The 19,806-nt window shown below is 39.5% G+C and overlaps 1 protein-coding gene across 2 annotated transcripts in view; it reads left to right on the top strand.

Moving 5' to 3' along the window:
• phyhipl (phytanoyl-CoA 2-hydroxylase interacting protein like) overlaps positions 1-19,806 on the top strand; it is a 68,719-nt gene that overhangs the window by 10,832 nt on the left and 38,081 nt on the right. The window lies entirely within an intron of this gene.

Below are 19,806 nucleotides of genomic sequence, written 5' to 3'. Positions count from 1 at the left end.
TAACTTGATTTCAACAAGAAATATTTCAAAAGGCTCAAACCAGGTGTAGAAGATTGTTGTTGAATCAATTTAATTCCATTAATAGTTAAATTCTAACTGGCTAGACCTGCTCAGGTAATAGAATATATTTAAATAACATTTTTGTTCTTTTCTGAATGCAATAATGTAAAACAGAACAGTTGTACTAACTATGTAAATGGTTATATTAAATGTATGACTATTAATATTTTATATCCGAGGAGAGTACTTGACTGTTTATTTTCCTAAATTAGAAAATAAAGAATATAACTTTAAAGAACATTAATATAAAAGAAAGGAAGCAACAGAATATATATGGATACATTTTCCACATAATGAAAGAAAATAATAGGGAACATCTTTCTGAAAACTAAAGGCTTTCAAACGTGCCAATAGACTCTATCACTGCTTAATGAAGATTTGTTACCTGTAGGTCCAGAAAGAGAAACCCTTTGGACTCTATTTAGTGCAATTTGCACCTTGTGTTATCTTTCTGTGAACTTCAGAAAATAGATATTGAAGTACTTTGTCAGCCAACCAAGGTTTCAAAGTCCGTACTTTTAAGATTTATGAGAAGCTTATTACATGGTTCAGTCTGAAACAAATTGTGGCGAGTAGGATTTCATTTAATATTGATTTATACCATATTTGAAAAGCCTGAACTGTTTAGATACCAATGCTTTAATTTCAAATTTGAAATGTATAAGATTTGAACAGCACACAGTTGAAATGAAATTCATATTGATAAATCTTTAGTGTATAATTGTACATAAAATGGTACTGCTACACGATATTCTTCAATTATCACATTGTTTCAATGATGGAACTTGTGCAATCAAAATCATTCCAAAGTACTCCCAGAAAAGCAAAATTCTGTGGCTGCTAAAAAAAATCTCAATAAACATAAACGGCTGGAAATACTGATCAATACAGGCAGCATCTCTGGAGTGATATTGTCTGAAACAACTGAAATTATTACACTGTTTCCAGTCGACGTGGAATATTTCCAGAATCTTCAGCTTTACTTTATAATTAGAAACATGAGTATTTTTCACAGTCGACTATCATTCTTCAATGGATGTCAAGTGATTAAAAAATTAACATAACTAGAAGCAGCTAAAGGCTCTGCAACTCTTTGCTGGTCTTGTGACTTGTGTATCTTGCTATCTGACCCTGATATTCACTTAACCCCTTGGTATCCATGGAACTATTGGTCTCAGTTTTGAATATTATCAATCACAAAGTGTGAAAATATTTGTTTTTGTTACAAAGGATTTTTTTCTTTCTAATCTAATTCGTAAAGGGCCAACTCCTTAACTTGAAACGTGGCTCGCATGTACCTCCACTCAAAATTAGGAAATAACCTCTTGGTGTTTATCTTGTAATTTTGTCATTGGAAGCCCATATCTTTCACTAAGATCACCTAATTCTTCTAACTTTAAGCATAGGCTAATCTCACATGCTCTCAGTGCATTGAACCTACTTATCCTTGGAACCAATCTAGTGCATGTATACAGCATTGAACACGGGTAAGTAAATCATTAGAGTTATCCAGCATGGAAAGAGGATATTTGGCTCACAACATCAATGTGCAGAATTAATCACACCTTCCAGAATTTGACCTGTAACATTCAAAAAATAACTGCAATTCAAGTGTTCATCTCAACACCTCTTAAGTGCTGTAAGCGATGCTGTTTCCATCATTCTCTTTGGCAGTGTATCATGTGTTCCAGATATTCATCACTCTGGAGTGACAAAGGTTCCCCTCAGATCCATATGAATCTCTTGCCCTTTGCCTTGTATCGATGATCTCTAATTTTATTCACGTCTGATAAGGGAAAAAGATTCCTGCAATCGACCCTATCTACACCTCTCATAATTTTATATGCCTCAATCAGTACTTGTCCCCTCTTAAGGGCCCGTCCCACTTTCACAACCTAATTCACGACCTCTGCCGAGTTTGCCCTTGACTCGTACTCGCAGCATGGTCATAATAATAATAATAATGGATGGGATTTATATAGCGCCTTTCTAATACTCAAGGCGCTTTACATCGCATTATTCATTCACTCCTCAGTCACACTCGGTGGTGGTAAGCTACTTCTGTAGCCACAGCTGCCCTGGGGCAGACTGACGGAAGCGTGGCTGCCAATCTGCGCCTACGGCCCCTCCGACCACCACCAATCACTCACACACATTCACACATAGGAGGTCGTAGGTAGATCGTGATGCTAGTCGTAGGTACTCGTGGCATCAAGTAGGTCGGGGTGTTTTTCTAGCCTGATGAAAAATGTCCACGAGTAAAAAAGGTTGTGAATTAGGTCGTGAAAGTGGGACAGACCCTTTAATCTCATCCACTCAAGGGAAAATGACCCCAGCCTCCCCAGTCTCTCCTAATAACTAAAATGCTTTTTCCTCGGCAACATGCTAGTAAATCTCATCTGCATCCTCTCCAGCACTATCACATCCTTGTGTTGAGCAGAAAGCAAGTACTCCAGCTGAGGTCAACTTTTATAAAATTGGAGCATAACCTCCCTGCTCTCATATTCAGTGCCCTGAAGGCCAGTATCCTATATACCTTCTTAACCATGTTGTCCCCATGCTCTGTCATCTTTAAAAATCTTTCGAATTGCAGATCCCTCTGTTCTTCAATACACCATTGGATTTTACCATGTATGTTCTTGCCTCTTTACTAGGACTAATCTCCATCGACCATTTTAGTTTAGTGATACAACACAGAAACAGGCCCTTTGGCTCACCGAGCCCACACCAACCCTGTACACTAGCACTATCTACACACTAGGGTCAATTTACAATTTTTAAATTTTTTTTAAACGGAAGCCAAATTAATCTACAAACCCATACATCTTTGGAGTGTGGGAGGAAACCGGAGCACCCGGAGAAATCCCACGCGGTCACTGGGAGAACCTACAAACTCTGTACAGACAGCACCTGTCGGCAGGATTGAACCTGGGTCTATGCCGCTGTAAGGCAGCATTTCTACCGCTGTGCCACCGTGCTGTCCATTTCTGAACCTTTCACCAGGACATCGATATTACGCTGTAGCCTTAGATTATCTTCCACAGTCAACAACTCAGCAGTCTTAGTCTACTGTCATACATACTGATCATGCCTTCTACATTTGCATCTAAATAATTTGTGTGTATTCATGCCAAAGTGAATAGCCTCAATTTCCCCCACATTGTACACCATTCACCATTTTCTTGCTCATTCAATTAATCTGCCTGCAATCCCCTGCAATTTGCTTGCTTCCTGCCCATGCCTTACTTTCACACCAAGCTGTTATTCATATTATCTTATGAATTCTAAATGTCTAACAATTCATGTATGATATATCAAAAATCTTTTTGTATGAGCAGACACACTATATCCATTGCTCACTAAAAATTGCTATAATTTAGAGGGGGTGTTGCGGTATTCGAGGATGGCGTACATTGGGTCACGGCTGCTGCGTTTGGCTTTCCTCATAATACTTTTTATAGTTTGCACACAGCGCTCTATCTGCCCGTTGCTCTGTGGATATATGGGACTTGAGATGATATGGGCAAATTCCCAGTCATTCTGGAACCTACGAAACTCAGCACAGTCAAATTTTCTCGCGTTATCTGTCATCACCAAGTCAGGAATGCCATTCCGGGCAAACATGCCCGTCATCTCGTGTATCACCGAATGTGACGTCATGTCTGTCAATTGCACTATTACTGCGTACTCTTCTGACACCATGTAATGTCTTCTGTAAGACCCTGTTGTGACTAGCACAATGAATACACGTCCAACATCTTGTAAGAAGAATTTAATCTGCACCAGGAAATGTCTAGAACATCACCTGACCTCCGTCACGAGGCACAGGCACATTTGCCAGCTTCTGCTTTTGGCCTCAAGGGGCACTGGCATTTATATTACATATGCATCACAGATGGATAGAAAATTGGATGGCCAGCAGCACGCAAAGAGCAGGCATAAAGACGTTTTTTTCTAGTAAGCAAGATACAATGAAAGGTGTGCCACGGAAATCAACCTTGAGACCTCAATTTATCAGTTTATATATATTTTATATATAAAAAACCTGTAAATATAATTGGTAAATTTGTTAATGATAGAAACATGGAAAATAAAATAATTTCTAAAGAAGCCCAAGCATGTTGCAAAAGGATGTAGATGTAGTAATTGGGAAAGCTAACAGAATTGTATCATTTATTATGAGTTGAAATGCATATAAACGTTGAAGTTTTATAGTGCATTGGTGAAAATGCATGTGGAATACTGTGTACAGTATTTGTTTCCTTAAGAAGGATATAAATCCATTAGCAGCATTTCAGAGAAGGTTTACCAGACTGACACTCGGAATGGTCTAGATGAGAAGATTGAAGAAGCATAGCTTGTACCTTCTGCAGTTTAAAAGAGCAAAAGGTCACTTGATTGAAACATGTAAGACTCTGAGAAGTTATGGTTGGGGAGATGTGGAGAGGATGGTTCCTTTTGCTTGGCCATCTATCTAGAATGAATGCTCACCGTTCAGAAATAAGGGGTTATGAGTAATAGGAGCAGGAATTAGGCCATTCGGTCCATCGAGTCCACTCCACCATTCAAACGTGGCTGATCTATCTCTCCCTCCTAACCCCATTCTCATGCCTTCTCCCCATAACCCCTGACCCCGTACTAATCAAGAATCTATCTTATTCAAGTGTTATTCAATATTGTCTATTCAAGATCGTCCATTCAAGATTGAGATAAGGGAAGTTTTTTTTCTCTCTCTTACAATTGAGACTCTTCATCAAAATGTGCTTGAAGCAGAGGCTTTGAATAATTGAAGGAAAAGGGAGATAGATTTTAGACAAGGAAAATAATTGAAAGGTTACTACCGGTCAATTGGAATGCGGTAATTGGTTGCAATCAGAACACCTTGAAAGCATGAGCGATTTGTGACTACTCCTTTTTTCATGTTTTCATGTAAATGGTTGCATTCAAAAGTGGTATAAAAATGTGGTTGGCACCTTGTGTTTCCCCAGTAAGTGCATTATCACAATTAGGGACCTTGGCCTGCTAACATAAATCAGAATCCAGAAGCAAGTTTAATTTATAATGTGCTGAGCTGGTTTATAGGTCATGAATTGAGATGTTTGATGGCAACAGGCATGAAATGCGCACGTGGAAGTTTATAATGACTAAATGTTCTACTTGATAAGATAGTAAAGACAAAATTATTTCAAAAGTAACTATTGAAAGGAATAGCCTTGATGGTTGATTTTGCTTTTAAACTTATCATATGGCAATTGCAGTTTTCCTGCTTCTTTACATGCTTGGTAACCATACCTCACCTAATTTTAATTGTTCATACAAAATAGCTTTGGGACAAGTACTTTTATTACCTCATCCCTTCATCTATCTCACCCCACCCTCATTTAACAGTAAAATAATGTAATTTAAAATGAGTGCACGATATGAACTAGCTGATCATAATTGGTTACAGGCCCTATGGGTTGATCTTGGATGTTTAATCTTGAGCCTGCAATGTAGTCTTGTTTTCTGCCTATGTCATGAAACCCGAGTTGCAATTATTTCACAACGTAGTTTAGTTTATTGTAACTGATTAGTCCTTAGATTTTTCAGGTTGTAGTCTGCAGGTGAAAGACTGCAGATCAGCAAAATTAGAAGATTTTTGTCATTGTGGATTGGGCATAAATTGCACAAGAATAGTGAGTTACAAATTCTGTGTTTATTACATCTAGTTCAGGAGATTTATTTTAAGGTGTATATTAGTATGACTACTCGCTTTCAAATACGACAGAAATTGCATGTCATTTTATCAGATAAATGGATGGGAGAGGTGTGGAGAGAATCGAGCCAAATACAGGCAAATGGGCTGGACTAGATGGGGCATTTGGTTGGCACGGACGAGTTGGGCTCAAGGACCTGTTTCCTGGCTATATAACCCTGAGGTAGGGAACAATCTCTTTAATGCCTCCCACTTCAATCTCTCAGCTGGGATACAATAGGATAAGGATGAATACAATATGTACCATGGTTGAGAGACTAATGTGTCTATCATCAAGGCTGCCACAGTTGCATTACTAGTGACCAGATAGCTGTGGGGCTGAGTCTAGAGGAGGTATTGAAGGAACCAATGAGGGATAAACATCTTGACCTCATCAACCATCTACCGCTGTAAATGCACACGTCCATGACAGCATTAATATGGCTGGCTTCTGCATAGCTCTTGTGGAGACAAAGCCCTGTCTTTATCCGGACGACACATTCCATTCCATTACGATTTAATACTTGATACTTTGTGACAATGCCAAGCAAGGAGCATCTCCATGAAAGTACTTGACATTTGTTGGATCAGAAGTGGATATCCATGAGGTACTGAGAATCATCAGGACCATTTAAATTGAACGTCGCCTCAATTTATAATCCAATGGAATGGAATTTTCCTTTATCTAGACAATTAATTCAAGGAATAGACCCTGGAATGAAGAAAGGCAAGTTTGGTGCAAACTTTAGATGTATTTAAAGTTATTGTCCCATCCTGGCACTGTTGCAACATAGAAATTCATATGTCTGAACAGTAAAACAGCAAGCAATAGATAGAACTAAGTGGTATAAGATGAATGATTCAACATTTTACAGTCCCATTCCATCTAATTGTAGAAATAACGTTTCTACAAAGAACGTTCCCATCTCAATGATGGTGAGGGCCACTAAATAAGTGCTAAAGAAGTGGCAGAAACATTCAGTGAGAAGTGCCAAGTGGGTGGGCTGTACTGGGTTCTTACTGAAATTGCCACCATCATTGCAGACCATTTTAAGACGATTTGATTCCCTTCATATGATATCAAGGAAGCATTATAAGAATGAAAATAAAGGCCTTTTTCAACAAGACTATGCCCCGACTATAGTACTGCAGAATGACTTATTCTTCTCATTAAACTGTTCCTGTACATTTTTAACTCTGGCACCTGTCTTGACAATGTGGAAAGTTGCCGAGAAATATCTATCTACAAAAATTAAGATTATTTCAATCCAAGCAAATACCATGCAATCATTTGATTCTCCATTATCAGTAAAATGGCAGAATGTGTCATTGCCATTTGAATCATGCAGCATCTACTGAACAAAACTCGACTCACCAATTTTCAGTTTGGATTTGACTAGGAACAGTTAGCTTTGTAGATAATTAGAATTGAAATAATATGAATTCTAGATATGAAGTGAGTTTTACTGTCCTTGACATCAGGGTAGCATTTGATTGGGAATAGTATTAAAGGACCTGAAGTCAGTGGGTATTAAGGTGAAAAAAATTGTCAAGACAAAAGAAATAGTGGATGTTGGAGGTCAATCATTCCAGGCCCAGGACATCACTAGGAGTTTTTCTGGCCCATCAATGATTATGCAGTATTCAATTCTATTCATATCTCTTTAGAAATCTAGTCAACATTATAATCAACATTATAATCAACATTCAGAACTGAGCTGATATATGGCATACTTGCTACTTTGTGACTTGAATGCCAAGCAAGGAGCATCTCCATGAAGGGAATCTAACCACCAGTACTTGACATTTGTTGATATTGTTGTTGCTGAGTCCTCTACTGTCAACAGCCTTGGGTCAATATTCTTGGCAAACAAAAAATAAACTTGACTAGCTATATAAATAACATGAGTACGTGAGATATTGAGTATCCTCCAACATGTGATTTATTTTTGACATTCCAAAACTTTTCTACCATCTGCAAGGCATGTCAGAAAATTACTTGATTGGCATTCCTTCCACTATTGATAGACCATGTTGGCATTGGATCCTGTCTTAAAAACTGCATTGCAGTTACTCACCAAGGCTTCTCTATTGATATTCGCCAAAGCTGTTGGTCTTTACTACCAAGACCTCCAAGTGTAGATAAGAACGTTAACATGTTTCAGGACACATATCAAGCATTATTAATCAATTATCAAATGCAAAGCATTGTTTTGAAGTAGACTCTTGAAGAAGATTTAAGAGGGGATTTGACATAATTCAAACTCAAACAGATAAGTGAGTTCATTGATGCTGCCTCACCTGCTGAGTTCCTCCAGCACATTTGTCTACCTAGTGAGTTCAGTGATAGGAGTGATAGGGTTCAAATAAAAAATATTTAATATTTTGTGAATTAGTGTGCATTTCAATATTTCATATAATCAATCAAGCAGGGAGTTAACCTAATATGCTAACTATACTTAATTAAGATAATTAATAGACAGCATATTAAGTCCACCTGATAATTTAGTAATGGAAGTGGTTATATTAATGTAATCTAAATATGGTGTCAAAAATGGCAACATATGTTGGAAGTGTCTTAAATTGCTATGAATTTGCTTTGTCAAGATGTGCATGTTGCAAATAAGAGAAAGAAGACTAGAAAGATATCCTTAAAGGCTCAGATAATTGGGAGACATAAGAAACATAACCCAAGTGCAGTTTAGTTGAATGCATGATCTGTTTTAATATCTTGTGTAAGACTGAGATAAAAGGTCAAAGTGGAAAAGGAGCAAAATATTACATAATTCTAGATCATAAAAATGCCAGTATAACTAAAATGACTTTGAAATAAAACATGACTACAATTTACATTTTTCCAATAATGACATTGACACCTTGGGGCACGTGTCTTAAATATGCAAAGCTATTTTTCGCCATAGTGAATAGTGTGTCACTGTCTGGCCATAATGTGCTTCACACATCATCCCATGCCATTGTGCTTTCATAAAGATATTAGTGCTCTGCTTGTTTTAGTGATATTATTGCAATTTATTTAGTGCATTGTTCAAAATGGATTCAAAACACCCCAACAGTTCTAAAGAATACGGTTTTGTTAAGAAATCACAGCAAACAATAACCATTAATATTACAAATAGACAGTGCTGGAGTAACTCAACGGGTCGAGCAGTATCAGTAGAAATGCTGCCTGACCCACTGTTACTCTAGCACTCTGTCCTTTTTTGTAGAGCACCATTTGCAAGTCATGTGCCTGCCATTAATATGCTGAATGTAGCAAATGGATGTGAAAAACATGAATATATATTAGCTATTCATTAAATCGTTTAGCATCAACTATACAAAAAATCCTTGATGATGCTGTGAAAATAGAACTTAATTAACCTGGAAGCTTATTACACATTGCAAAGGGCATGGATGTTACAATGTAAAACATGTGAAAAGACTATGAATGCAGTTAGAAGATCAGAATCAATGATAATGTGCCCATGAATTTGATGACATGCAAAATAGTGTGATGATTAAGGCAAGATTAGAAACAAATAGTGGAGCATGATGTGGGGGTTTTTAAGGGCACTAGTACATTCAAGGCCACCCTTGGCTAGTTTGAAAGTTTCATGAAAAATGCAGACTCCATGTCCAGATTTGCCACCAGCATCTGAACACTAGTAACACATTTGTAATATGTTTTCCAGAAACACATCCCTTACATAAACTTACAGAATAATGAAAGGCATAGATAGAGTGGATTTGGAAAGGATGTTTCCACTGGTGGGAGAGTCTAGGACCAGAGGTCATAGCCTCAGAATTAAAGGGCGCTCTTTTAGAAAGGAGGTGAGAAACTTCTTTAGTCAGAGGGTAGTTAATCTGGAACTCACTGCCACAGAGTGCTGTGAAGGCCAAGTCAGTGGATATTTTTAAGGCAGAGATAGGCAAATTCTTGATTAGAATGGGTGTCAAGGGTTATGGAGTGATGGCAGGAAAATGGAATTAGGAGGCAGAGATCAGCCATGATTGAATGGCGGAGGAGATTCAATGGGCCGAATGGCTTAATTCTATACTTGTGAAATTGAGAAATTGGTGTAATGTCTGCATATCCAGAGTGTATGTATGAGATCGATGATTTACAAAATGCATGTTGGATCAAAAACTGTATGAACTTCACGATTAGGGTGTAAGCACAATAACTACTAGGTACACAAATATATGAAATTCAAAATATAATACGTAAACTTAAAACTTTTTTGGTTGGAAGTTTCAATTAATCTTCAAGAATATGATGTACTCAGTGATTCAGAGACCTGACCAAGCTGGGCTAAATATTCTAGGCTATGAATTGTTAACTAAGATCAGGCAAACAAGAAATAATGGTAATATTGGTAACATCATTGCAGTAGAAAGAAAGAGCATCAGCAAGTGTTACAAGTGACTAAAGTACTAAATAGGACTGAGGAGCAGCAAGGAATGCAAGATGTAGGGCGAAATAACTATTGTCAAGGCACGAAAAAAAATTAAATGTAGGAATCAGATAGACATGTAGCAGCTCCGTATTATAATGAGATTTGCTTTTAAATGGAGACTGAGGCATAAAATAGCTCAACTGACAAGGGAAACTTAAGGGTATTTTCAATGTCAATAGAGCATTTAAGAACCTGCAAGAGAATATAAAAAATATGGCTGCTGAATGATTTAAATGATTTTTTTGTTTGAGTAAATCACGATCTGTATTGCAGTTAACGTAACCGCCAGCACCTTTTATCTTATCAATCTCATCCCCTCTTGCTCTTTGGATCCCTCGATTGTCTGTGCCTGTCTCTCTTTCTCTTCTCTGTTTGTATCTGTCCCTCTAGTTTGTGTGTCTCTGTAAACACCTTTCACTCTCGATTTCTCTCTTTATCTCTTCAAAACCAGTTACCATGATACAGCAAATCTATTTAATGTGATAGTAAAAAATGATACTGATTGTATGTAATCTTTCTTTGTCAGGCATATTTCAACAATGGATTCTCTTGTCTGACACTAGGCAGCTGAGGCACCGTATTATTGGGGTTACATAATGGTAGAAAATCCAATTTATTTTCATGAGGGCAATTTTCTAACTTGGTTTTTAAACGCTGTTTAGAATCCAAAGATAGAAAGGAATGTAGTGAGAATTCACAGTAAGTGGGTGCATTCAGGATGTAAGATGCGAGTGGGATTTTTCTAAATGTGCGATTCTGTGTATGTATGTCAAGAGGTTCATTTAAAGAATTTAAAAATATACAGTAATATCCCTTTGTTGTTTGAGCACTAATAATTATTAATTGACATCCAATGCTAAAACCTTTCTCTTTTTTTGGTAGTATTAAAATAAGATTGGTTAACTCGAGACATCCTGTGAATAATAATCATAAATGGCTGAATTTGATATTTAAATTTGAGAAAAGGCATGTAAAATAAGATTGAGTTGCATATGCTTGGAAATATACAAAAGGTGGCAAAAGCTGCATCTGAGGTATATTTAAAAAATAACTAGACCAAGTGGGACCCATTGGGTCCCTGACACACAGGAGGGCTGGTCCCCCAATGCAACCCGTTCCCCCAATGCAATATTCCACCACTCACCCGTTCCCCAACACAATATTCCACCACTTGCCCATAGCCCCCAACTGCGTAGGCGTGGCTCCTCATCCCCCAGCACCCCCTCCCCTCCTCTACACCCTCCCTCTTTTTAAACTTTAAAAAAAATTCACTAACTTTTCACTTTAAAAAATCCAATTCCCATGCCCTGCTCCTGCATGTTACAAATGACAGGACTCTGTGTCCTTTCATTTGTAACATTGTAACGGGCAGAGCAATGGAATTTGATTTTTTTTAAAGTGAAAAGTTATATTTCTTAAGTTTAAAATGTGAATAACTTGTAAAATATAACATCAATCTGAACGAAACTTGATAAAGTACACCACAGGACAATGGTGCGTAAGGTGGTCCAAAAATTATAGCGCTATCGTGTACCATTTTGGCGTAGTTCCGGGAGCAGATGAACAGACAGACAGACGTAGAAACAAACAAGATGAGAGTTTTTGTGATAGATGGATGGATGGATGGATGGATGGATGGATGGATGGATGAGTCAGGACTCAAGATAAGTGGCAGCTTGTAGGATCTATGATGAGTGAGTAGAATACTAGGGTGGAATAGGGCTGCACGGTGACGCAGCGGTAGAGTTGCTGCCTTACAGCGCTTGCAGCGCTGGTGACCCGAGTTCGGTCCTGACTAAGGGCGTTGTCTGTACGGAGTTTTACGTTCTCCACGTGACTGCGTTGGATTTCTCCATATGTAGGTTAATTGGCTTGGTGTATGTGTAAATTGTCCCTAGTGTGTGTGTAGGATAGTGTTAATGTGCGGGGATCGCTGGTCGATGCAGGCTCGGTGGGCTGAAGGGCCTGTTTCCGTGCTGTATCTCTAAACTAAATTAAGACTCTTTTTAATGTTTTTTTTAAATGTATGACTGTGTGTGGGTGCCCTTGTCAATTGATGCAATATGGTTCTAGTAACATCCCGACTTCAACCCTGAATGCATGGTGCAGACCCGCTTTATTACTGACAAGTTCATCGGAAAATTGGCATTTATCTCAATAAATGAAAAATTACCCTGGTGAGTACTATTGTGCGGAAGCATCAGGATAAATCTAAACTGATCTACTCGCGCTGTCTGACTCCTAACCCAAATGATGAAATATGTTGTTGATATTCAGTGGCATGTAATCACCAAAAACCTACTTTTTGACCCTGCCTTTGGATTTTGGCACAAATATACCTCAATCACACAGTGCTTGCTCCAAACCTGGACAAAGATCCTACCAACTGCTTAATCAATCACTTTACCTCCATCATAAATTCAGAAGCAAGTGTTCATTGATGGCTGAATTGTATCAGTATTCATTAACACGAAGCAGATGTTCACTGTTTAATGCATGGTATTCAGTTTAATTTTTTTAACTTAAACCTATTGAATCAGTGCCTGCTTGAGGAAATAGTGAGTCAACATTTAGGCAAAGGGAGGAGAGGGGGATGGTGAAGACACCTACATTTCCCCTCCTTCACTCTTGCTCCACCTGCCTGGTTGTAATTGGCTTTTTTTTCTGATTTAATCTTTCATCCATTGCCCTTGTGTCCCGACTCCATCCCTCCCCCTCTCCTGCCTGGCTCGATCTGCCTGTCATCCTTCACCCCTCCTCAGTTCACCAATCACCCACTAGCCCCTGTCTCGCCACTTCCCCTCTCCTCTTTATACTGGTTGTCTTCCCTTTCCACACATACCTGATGCCAGTTTGTGACCTGAAAAGCAAACCATCGCTTTCAGCCAAAGACTGTGCTTGTCCTACCGAGTTCCTCCAGAAGATGGTTTGTTGCTCCAGAAACTAACATTTCCGTCTTTTGCTTCTCTCGTCAACATTCAGGTTTGGGCTGTTAAACTGTTGAGTACCATTTAAGCCATAAAATGACTATTTTGAATGTGATAAGAGCCTAACAACCTGGCATTGATATTGGTACCATTACTAAATTGCCCTAAATCAATATCCTGGAGATCAGCAAAAAATTAACTGATGAGTCACGTAATTAATTTCCATGGCTGGAAATGTTCATGTATCACATCTTTAAAGCTCTTCCATTTCTGCAATCCATTTTAAGCTATTGTTTGTCCCATCAATAGAAAATTATTGCGATAGGTACGACATCTGCTTACAGCAACCTTCCAAAGCTTTGATAAAACCATGATGGCACAGCGGTAGTTGCTGCCTTGCAACGCCATAGACGCAGATTTAATCCTGGCTACGGATGTCTGTACAGAGTTTGTACATTCTACCCGTGTCCACATAGGTTTTCTCCGGGTGCTCCAGTTTCCACCCATACTCCAAAGACGTATAGATTTGTAGGTTAATTGGCTTAGCTGAAAATTGTAAATTGTCCCTGGTGTGTACGATAGTGTTGGTGTACAGGGATTGCTAATCAGCATAGGCCAAAGGGCCTGTTTCCGTGCTGTATCTCTAAACTAAAAATTAAACTAAAGCACCCCAATCTGAGAACTCTACCTTCTATAGATGGGATGGTGTGTAACCAGGGACTCCTCCATGTTCTTGGTTACATACCCCCTCCAGCTTGGAAATACATTGCTGCTGCTTCCTCGTTGCTATTGTTGCAAAAGCCCTGGAAATCACAACCCAAAATCACTGGTTGCAATTTAATCACACTGTAGTTTTTTAAGAAAGTGCTCACCATTGGCATTTCAAAGGCCTTGCAAACTAAGCACACATCCCATGCACAAATAAAATAAAATGACACTTTATTTCAACTTGTGCTTCGCACATTGACTTTTTGGGAGTTCGTGTCTTCAAAATAATAAACCTTGCATGAACTGTAAAACATACATTTATAATGGAAAATAATGATATTTAAAAGGATGATGTCTCCTCAGCAGTGTCACTTGTACTGAACCTAGCATAGATATATTGCAGCACTAAGTGGTAGTGAAGAAGCCATTTGAACTGTTTGATGATGGTGTGGGTAGAAGAGAGAAGGAGCTGAATTAAATGAAGCTGCACTGCATATTTTTGAAATTTACAAAGATGTGTTAAAACCTTTCTAAGTAACCTGTGTTCTTAACTGGCAGCTATGTAATTCTACCCAATGGTCCAGGTAAATTTATGCACTGTTATACTTAGCAGTGTTTGTAAAATCGCATAAGCTTTAAGTCCTCTGGTGTAGTATATTATGCAGCATTATTTAGCAATACTAATGCAGTACTTGCATACTGCTGATATAAATCATTCTAGTACTTTACAGTGCCCTCAAAAATGTTTGGGACAAAGACCCATCATTTATTTATTTGCCTCTGTACTCCACAATTTGAGATTTGTAATAGAAAAAATCACATGTAAGTAAAGTTCACATTGTCAGATTTTAATAAAGGCCATTTTTATACATTTTGGTTTCACCATGTGGAAATTACAGCAGTGTTTTACATAGTCCCCCCTATTTCAGGGCACCATAATGTTTGGGACACAGCAATGTCATGTAAATGAAAGTAGTTATGTTTAGTATTTTGTTGCATATCCTTTGCATGCAATGACTGCTTGAAGTCTGTGATTCATGGACATCACCAGTTGCTGGGTGTCTTCTCTGATGATGCTCTGCCAGTCCTGATTTGCAGCCATCTTTAGCTTATGCTTGTTTTGGGGGCTAGTCCCCTTCAGTTTTCTCTTCAGCATATAAAAGGCATACTCAATTGGGTTGGCCACTCAAGAATTGACCATTTTTTAGCTTTGAAAAACTAATTTGTTGCTTTAGCAGTATGTTTGGGATCATTGTCTTGCCGTAGAATGAACTGCTGGCCAATGAGTTTTGAGGCATTTGTTTGAACTTGAGCAGATGTGTCTATACACTTCAGAATTCATTATGCTACTACCATCAGCAGTTGTATCATCAATGAAGATAGGTGAGCCAGTATCTTCAGCAGCCATACATGTCCAGGCCATAACATCCCCACCACCGTGTTTCACAAATGAGGTGGTATGCTTTGGATCTTGGGCAGTTCCTTCTCTCCTTAATACTTTGCTCTTGCCATGACTCAGTTAATCTTTGTCTCATCTGTCCACAAGACCTTTTTTCCAGGACTATGGTTGCTCTTTTAAGTACTTCTTGGCAGACTGTAACCCGGCCATCCTATTTATTCGGCTAACCAGTGGTTTGCATCTTGCAGTGTAGCCTCTGTTTCTGTTCATGAAGTCTTCTGCTGACAGTGGTCATTGACAAATCCACACCTGACTCCTGAAGAGTGTTTCTGATCTGTCGGACAGGTGTTTGGCGATTTTTCTTTATTTTAGAGAGAATTCTTCTGTCATCGGCTGTGGAGGTCTTCTTTGGCCTGCCAGTCCCTTTGCGATTAGTAAGCTCACCACTGCTCGCTTTCTTCTTAATGATGTTCCAAACAGTTGATTTTGGTAAGCCTAAGGTTTGGCTGATGTCTCTAACAGATTTATTCTTGTTTCTCCGTCTCATAATGGTTTCTTTGACTTTCATTGGCACAACTTTGGTCCTCATGTTGATAAAATTTCCAACGGTGATGGAGAGACTGGAGGAAAGACTAGGTGTTGAGAGCTCTCTTATACCTGCATTAAGGAGGCAATTAACCACACCTGAGCAATTACAAACGCCTGTGAAGCCATGTGTGCCAAACATTATTGTGCCCTGAAATGGGGGGGACTATGTATAAACACAACTGTGATTTTTACATGGTCAAACCAAAATGTATAAAAAATACCCTTTAATAAAATCTGACAATGTGCACTTTAACACATGTGATTTTTTTTAAATTACAAATCTCAAATTGTGGAGTACAGAGGCAAATAAATAAATGATGGGTCGTTGTCCCAAACATTATGGACGGCAATGTACTTTATTCTGACTTGTTATTGAAAATATTTTTTCAAGAAAAGGCAACATGGGAACTGAATATTCAGGGTATACGTCCTATCGAAAAGAGACAGGTGGGCAGAGGGGGTGGGGTAGCCCTGTTGGTGAGGAATGAAATTTAGTCCCTTGCGAGGGGTGACATAGAATCAGGAGGTGTAGATTATGTATGGATAGAACTGAGGAATTGTAAGGGTAAAACTACCCTAATGGGATTGATCTACAGGCCCCCAAACAGTAGCCTGGATATATGGTGCAAGTTGAATCGAGAGTTAAAATTAGTATTTAGCAAAGGTAATGCTACGGTGATTATAGGAGATTCCAGCATGCAGGTAGACTGGGGAAAATCAGGTTGGTACTGGGCCCCAAGAAAGGGAGTTTCTCGAGTGCCTCCGAGATGGATTCTTATAGCAACTTGTACTGGAACCTACCAGGGAGAAGGCATTTCTTGATTTAGTGTTGTGTAATGAACTGGATTTGAAAAGGGAACTCGAGGTAAAGGAGCCATTAGGAGGTAATGACCATAATATGATACGTTTTAATCTACAATTTGAGAGGGAGACGGGAAAATCGGGAGTGTCAGAATTGCAGTTGAGCAAAGGGGACAATGAAGGCATGAAGGAAGAGCTGGCCAAAGTTGACTGGAAAGGGACCCTAGCAGGGATGACAGTGGAATAACAATGTCAGGTATTTCTGGGAACAATACAGAAGGTGCAGGATCAGTTCATTCCAAAGCGGAAGAAAGATTCTAAGAGGAATAAGAGGCGACTGTGGCTGACAAGGGAAGTCACGGACAGTGTAAAAATAAGAAAAGTATAACATAGCAAAGATGATCAAGTTCAAGTTCAAGTGAGTTTATTGTCATGTGTCCCTGTATAGGACAATGAAATTCTTGCTTTGCTTAAGCACACAGAAAATAGTAGGCATTTACTACAAAACAGATAAATGTGTCCATATACCATGATATAAATATATACACACATGAATAAATAAACTGGTAGTGCAAATAACAGAAAGTGGTTGCTAATAATCAGAGTTTTGTCCGAGCCAGGTTTAATAGCCTGACGGCTGAGGGGAAGTAGCTATTCCTGAACCTGGTTGTTGCAGTCTTCAGGCTCCTGTACCTTCTACCTGAAGGTAGCAGGGAGATGAGTGTGTGGCCAGGATGGTGAGGGTCTTTGATGATACTGCCAGCCTTTTTGAGGCAGCGACTGCGATAAATCCCCTCGATGGAAGGAAGGTCAGAGCCGATGATGGACTGGGCAGTGTTTACGACTTTTTGTAGTCTTTTCCTCTCCAGGGCGCTCAAATTTCCGAACCAAGCCACGATGCAACCGGTCAGCATGCTCTCGACTGTGCACCTGTAGAAGTTAGAGAGAGTCTTCCTGGACAATCCGACTCTCCGTAATCTTCTCAGGAAGTAGAGGCGCTGATGAGCTTTTTTGATAATTGCGTTCGTGTTCTCGGACCAGGAAAGATCTTCAGAGATGTGCACCCCCAGGAATTTGAAGTTCTTGACCCTTTCAACCATCGACCCGTTGATATAAATGGGGCTGTGGGTCCCCCTCCTACTCCTTCCAAAGTCCAGCCATGATCATAGTGAATGGCGGTGCTGGCTCGAAGGGCTGAATGGCCTACTCCTGCACCTATTATCTATTGTCAATTGTCTTACCACTTCTTCAATGTGAGCAAGACAAAAGAGATTGTCATTGACTTCAGGAAGCAAAGCAATACACACACCCTGGGATACAAAATATATAGGGCATCAAAGTAGAGATAGTCAAAAGCTCCAAGTTCCTAGTAATAAATATCTCCAGCAATTTGTCCTGGACTAGCCAGATGCTGGAGAAGCTATGGCCAAGAAAGCACACCAACGCTTCTGCTTCCTTCGAAGGCTTTGGAAGTTCGGCATGTTCCCATCAACCCTCACCAACTTGTACAGATGGGCGGTAGAAAACATTTTATCGGGATGCATCACAGCCTGATTTGTGAACAGCTCCATTCAGGACTGCAAGAAATTGCAGAGAGCTGTGGATGTAGCCCAGATCATCACACAAACCAACCTCCCTTCCTTTGACTCAATCTATACTTCACGCTGTCTCAGCAAGGCCACCAGCATAATTAAGGACTAGTCAGTACCTCTTCTTGCCTCTCCCATCGGGAATGAGGTACACAAGTTTGAAGATGCGTAGGGACGGTTTCTTTGCAACTGTTATCTTGCACTAAATGTTGTACCCTTTATACTTTATTTTTGCACTGTGGCCAGATTATAATCATGTATTTTGACTGGATAGGATGTAAATGAGAGATTTTCACTGTACCTTGATTAAACATATGTAGTAATATTTTGAAGGAAGGCATATGTTTTTTAATTTATTTTTGTGATGTGAATCCAATAGTTATCTATCCCTAACAGCCTTTGAGAAGGTGGTGGTGAGCTACTGCCTTGAACCTCTGCAATCCTTCCAGTTGATGTTATATCAGGTGTTGCAGGATTTTATGATGCTGAAAAAATGCAATACATTTCCAAATCAAGTTGGTTTGTAGCCTGGAGAGAACCAGCAGGTGGGGATATTACCAAACCCGTGCTGTTCGTGACCTCTATGGTGCTACAGTGGTAGATTTAGTGCTGAAGAAATAGACATTGGTTATTACTGGAAATAGGTAAAGGGAAGATTGACTGGGAATATTTGCCCATGAAAATGAAATTGGATGACCAACGGAACTAAAGAGCACTTGAAATTCAGTATGGAGAAATGAATCACACCGTGACAAAGGAAAGTCAGGAAACCAACGTTAACAAGTAAAAAAACTACATGTGAAATCAGGTTCATGATAAATCCATGCACAAGAAACTGCAGATAATTAATTCTTAAGCAAAAAAAAACAGTTTTGGAAGAACTCTGTGGGTCAGACAGCATCTATGGAGGGAATGGGTAGACAACATTTTAGATCAGGATCCTTCTTCAGCCTGATGGAGTCGTGGGGAGAAAGTTAGAACAAAGATGTGGACCAGGGCAAAGTCTGGCAAGTGATAGGTAGATGAAGGTGAGAGGGGAAGGATTGGCAGATGGGTGGAGATGGTGACAAAGGCAATGTGAAAAGGGGACAAAAGGGTGTCGGATAAGGAAAGAAGAGGAGAAGCGAAATGTAAAGTGAGAGGGAGGGATCTGGGTGCTAGGGAAAAGGGTGATGGAAAATGGGATAAAGGGAAATATGGCATGTGAGGAAGAGGGATGAGCGTGGGGGGGGGGGGGAGGGGGAAGAAGCATGGTGACTATGGATAGTAGAAATAGATGTGCAGCAGGGTGGAGATGAGGGCAGGAGACTATGGTGGGGAGGAGGGTAGGGTGATCTAATTTGAAATTGGAGAATGTTCATCTTCTCGACCATACTGCTCTCATCGAGACCACTCTGCAGCTCCTTGGTTCGCTTATTCTTCACCACCAACCTGCCTCTTCCCCGGGCAGTTTCCCCTGCAGCAGCAGGAACTGTACCACATCTTACTATACCCTTCTCACTTCCATCCAGGGACACCAGCAGCCCTTCCAGGTGAGACCTCC

This window comes from Amblyraja radiata, chromosome 15 (genome assembly GCF_010909765.2).
Source record: "Amblyraja radiata isolate CabotCenter1 chromosome 15, sAmbRad1.1.pri, whole genome shotgun sequence".
In the NCBI taxonomy this organism is placed as follows: Eukaryota; Metazoa; Chordata; class Chondrichthyes; order Rajiformes; family Rajidae; genus Amblyraja; species Amblyraja radiata.
The sequence above is the reverse complement of the archived record's forward strand: the minus strand, read 5'-3'. Positions and strand labels throughout refer to the sequence as shown.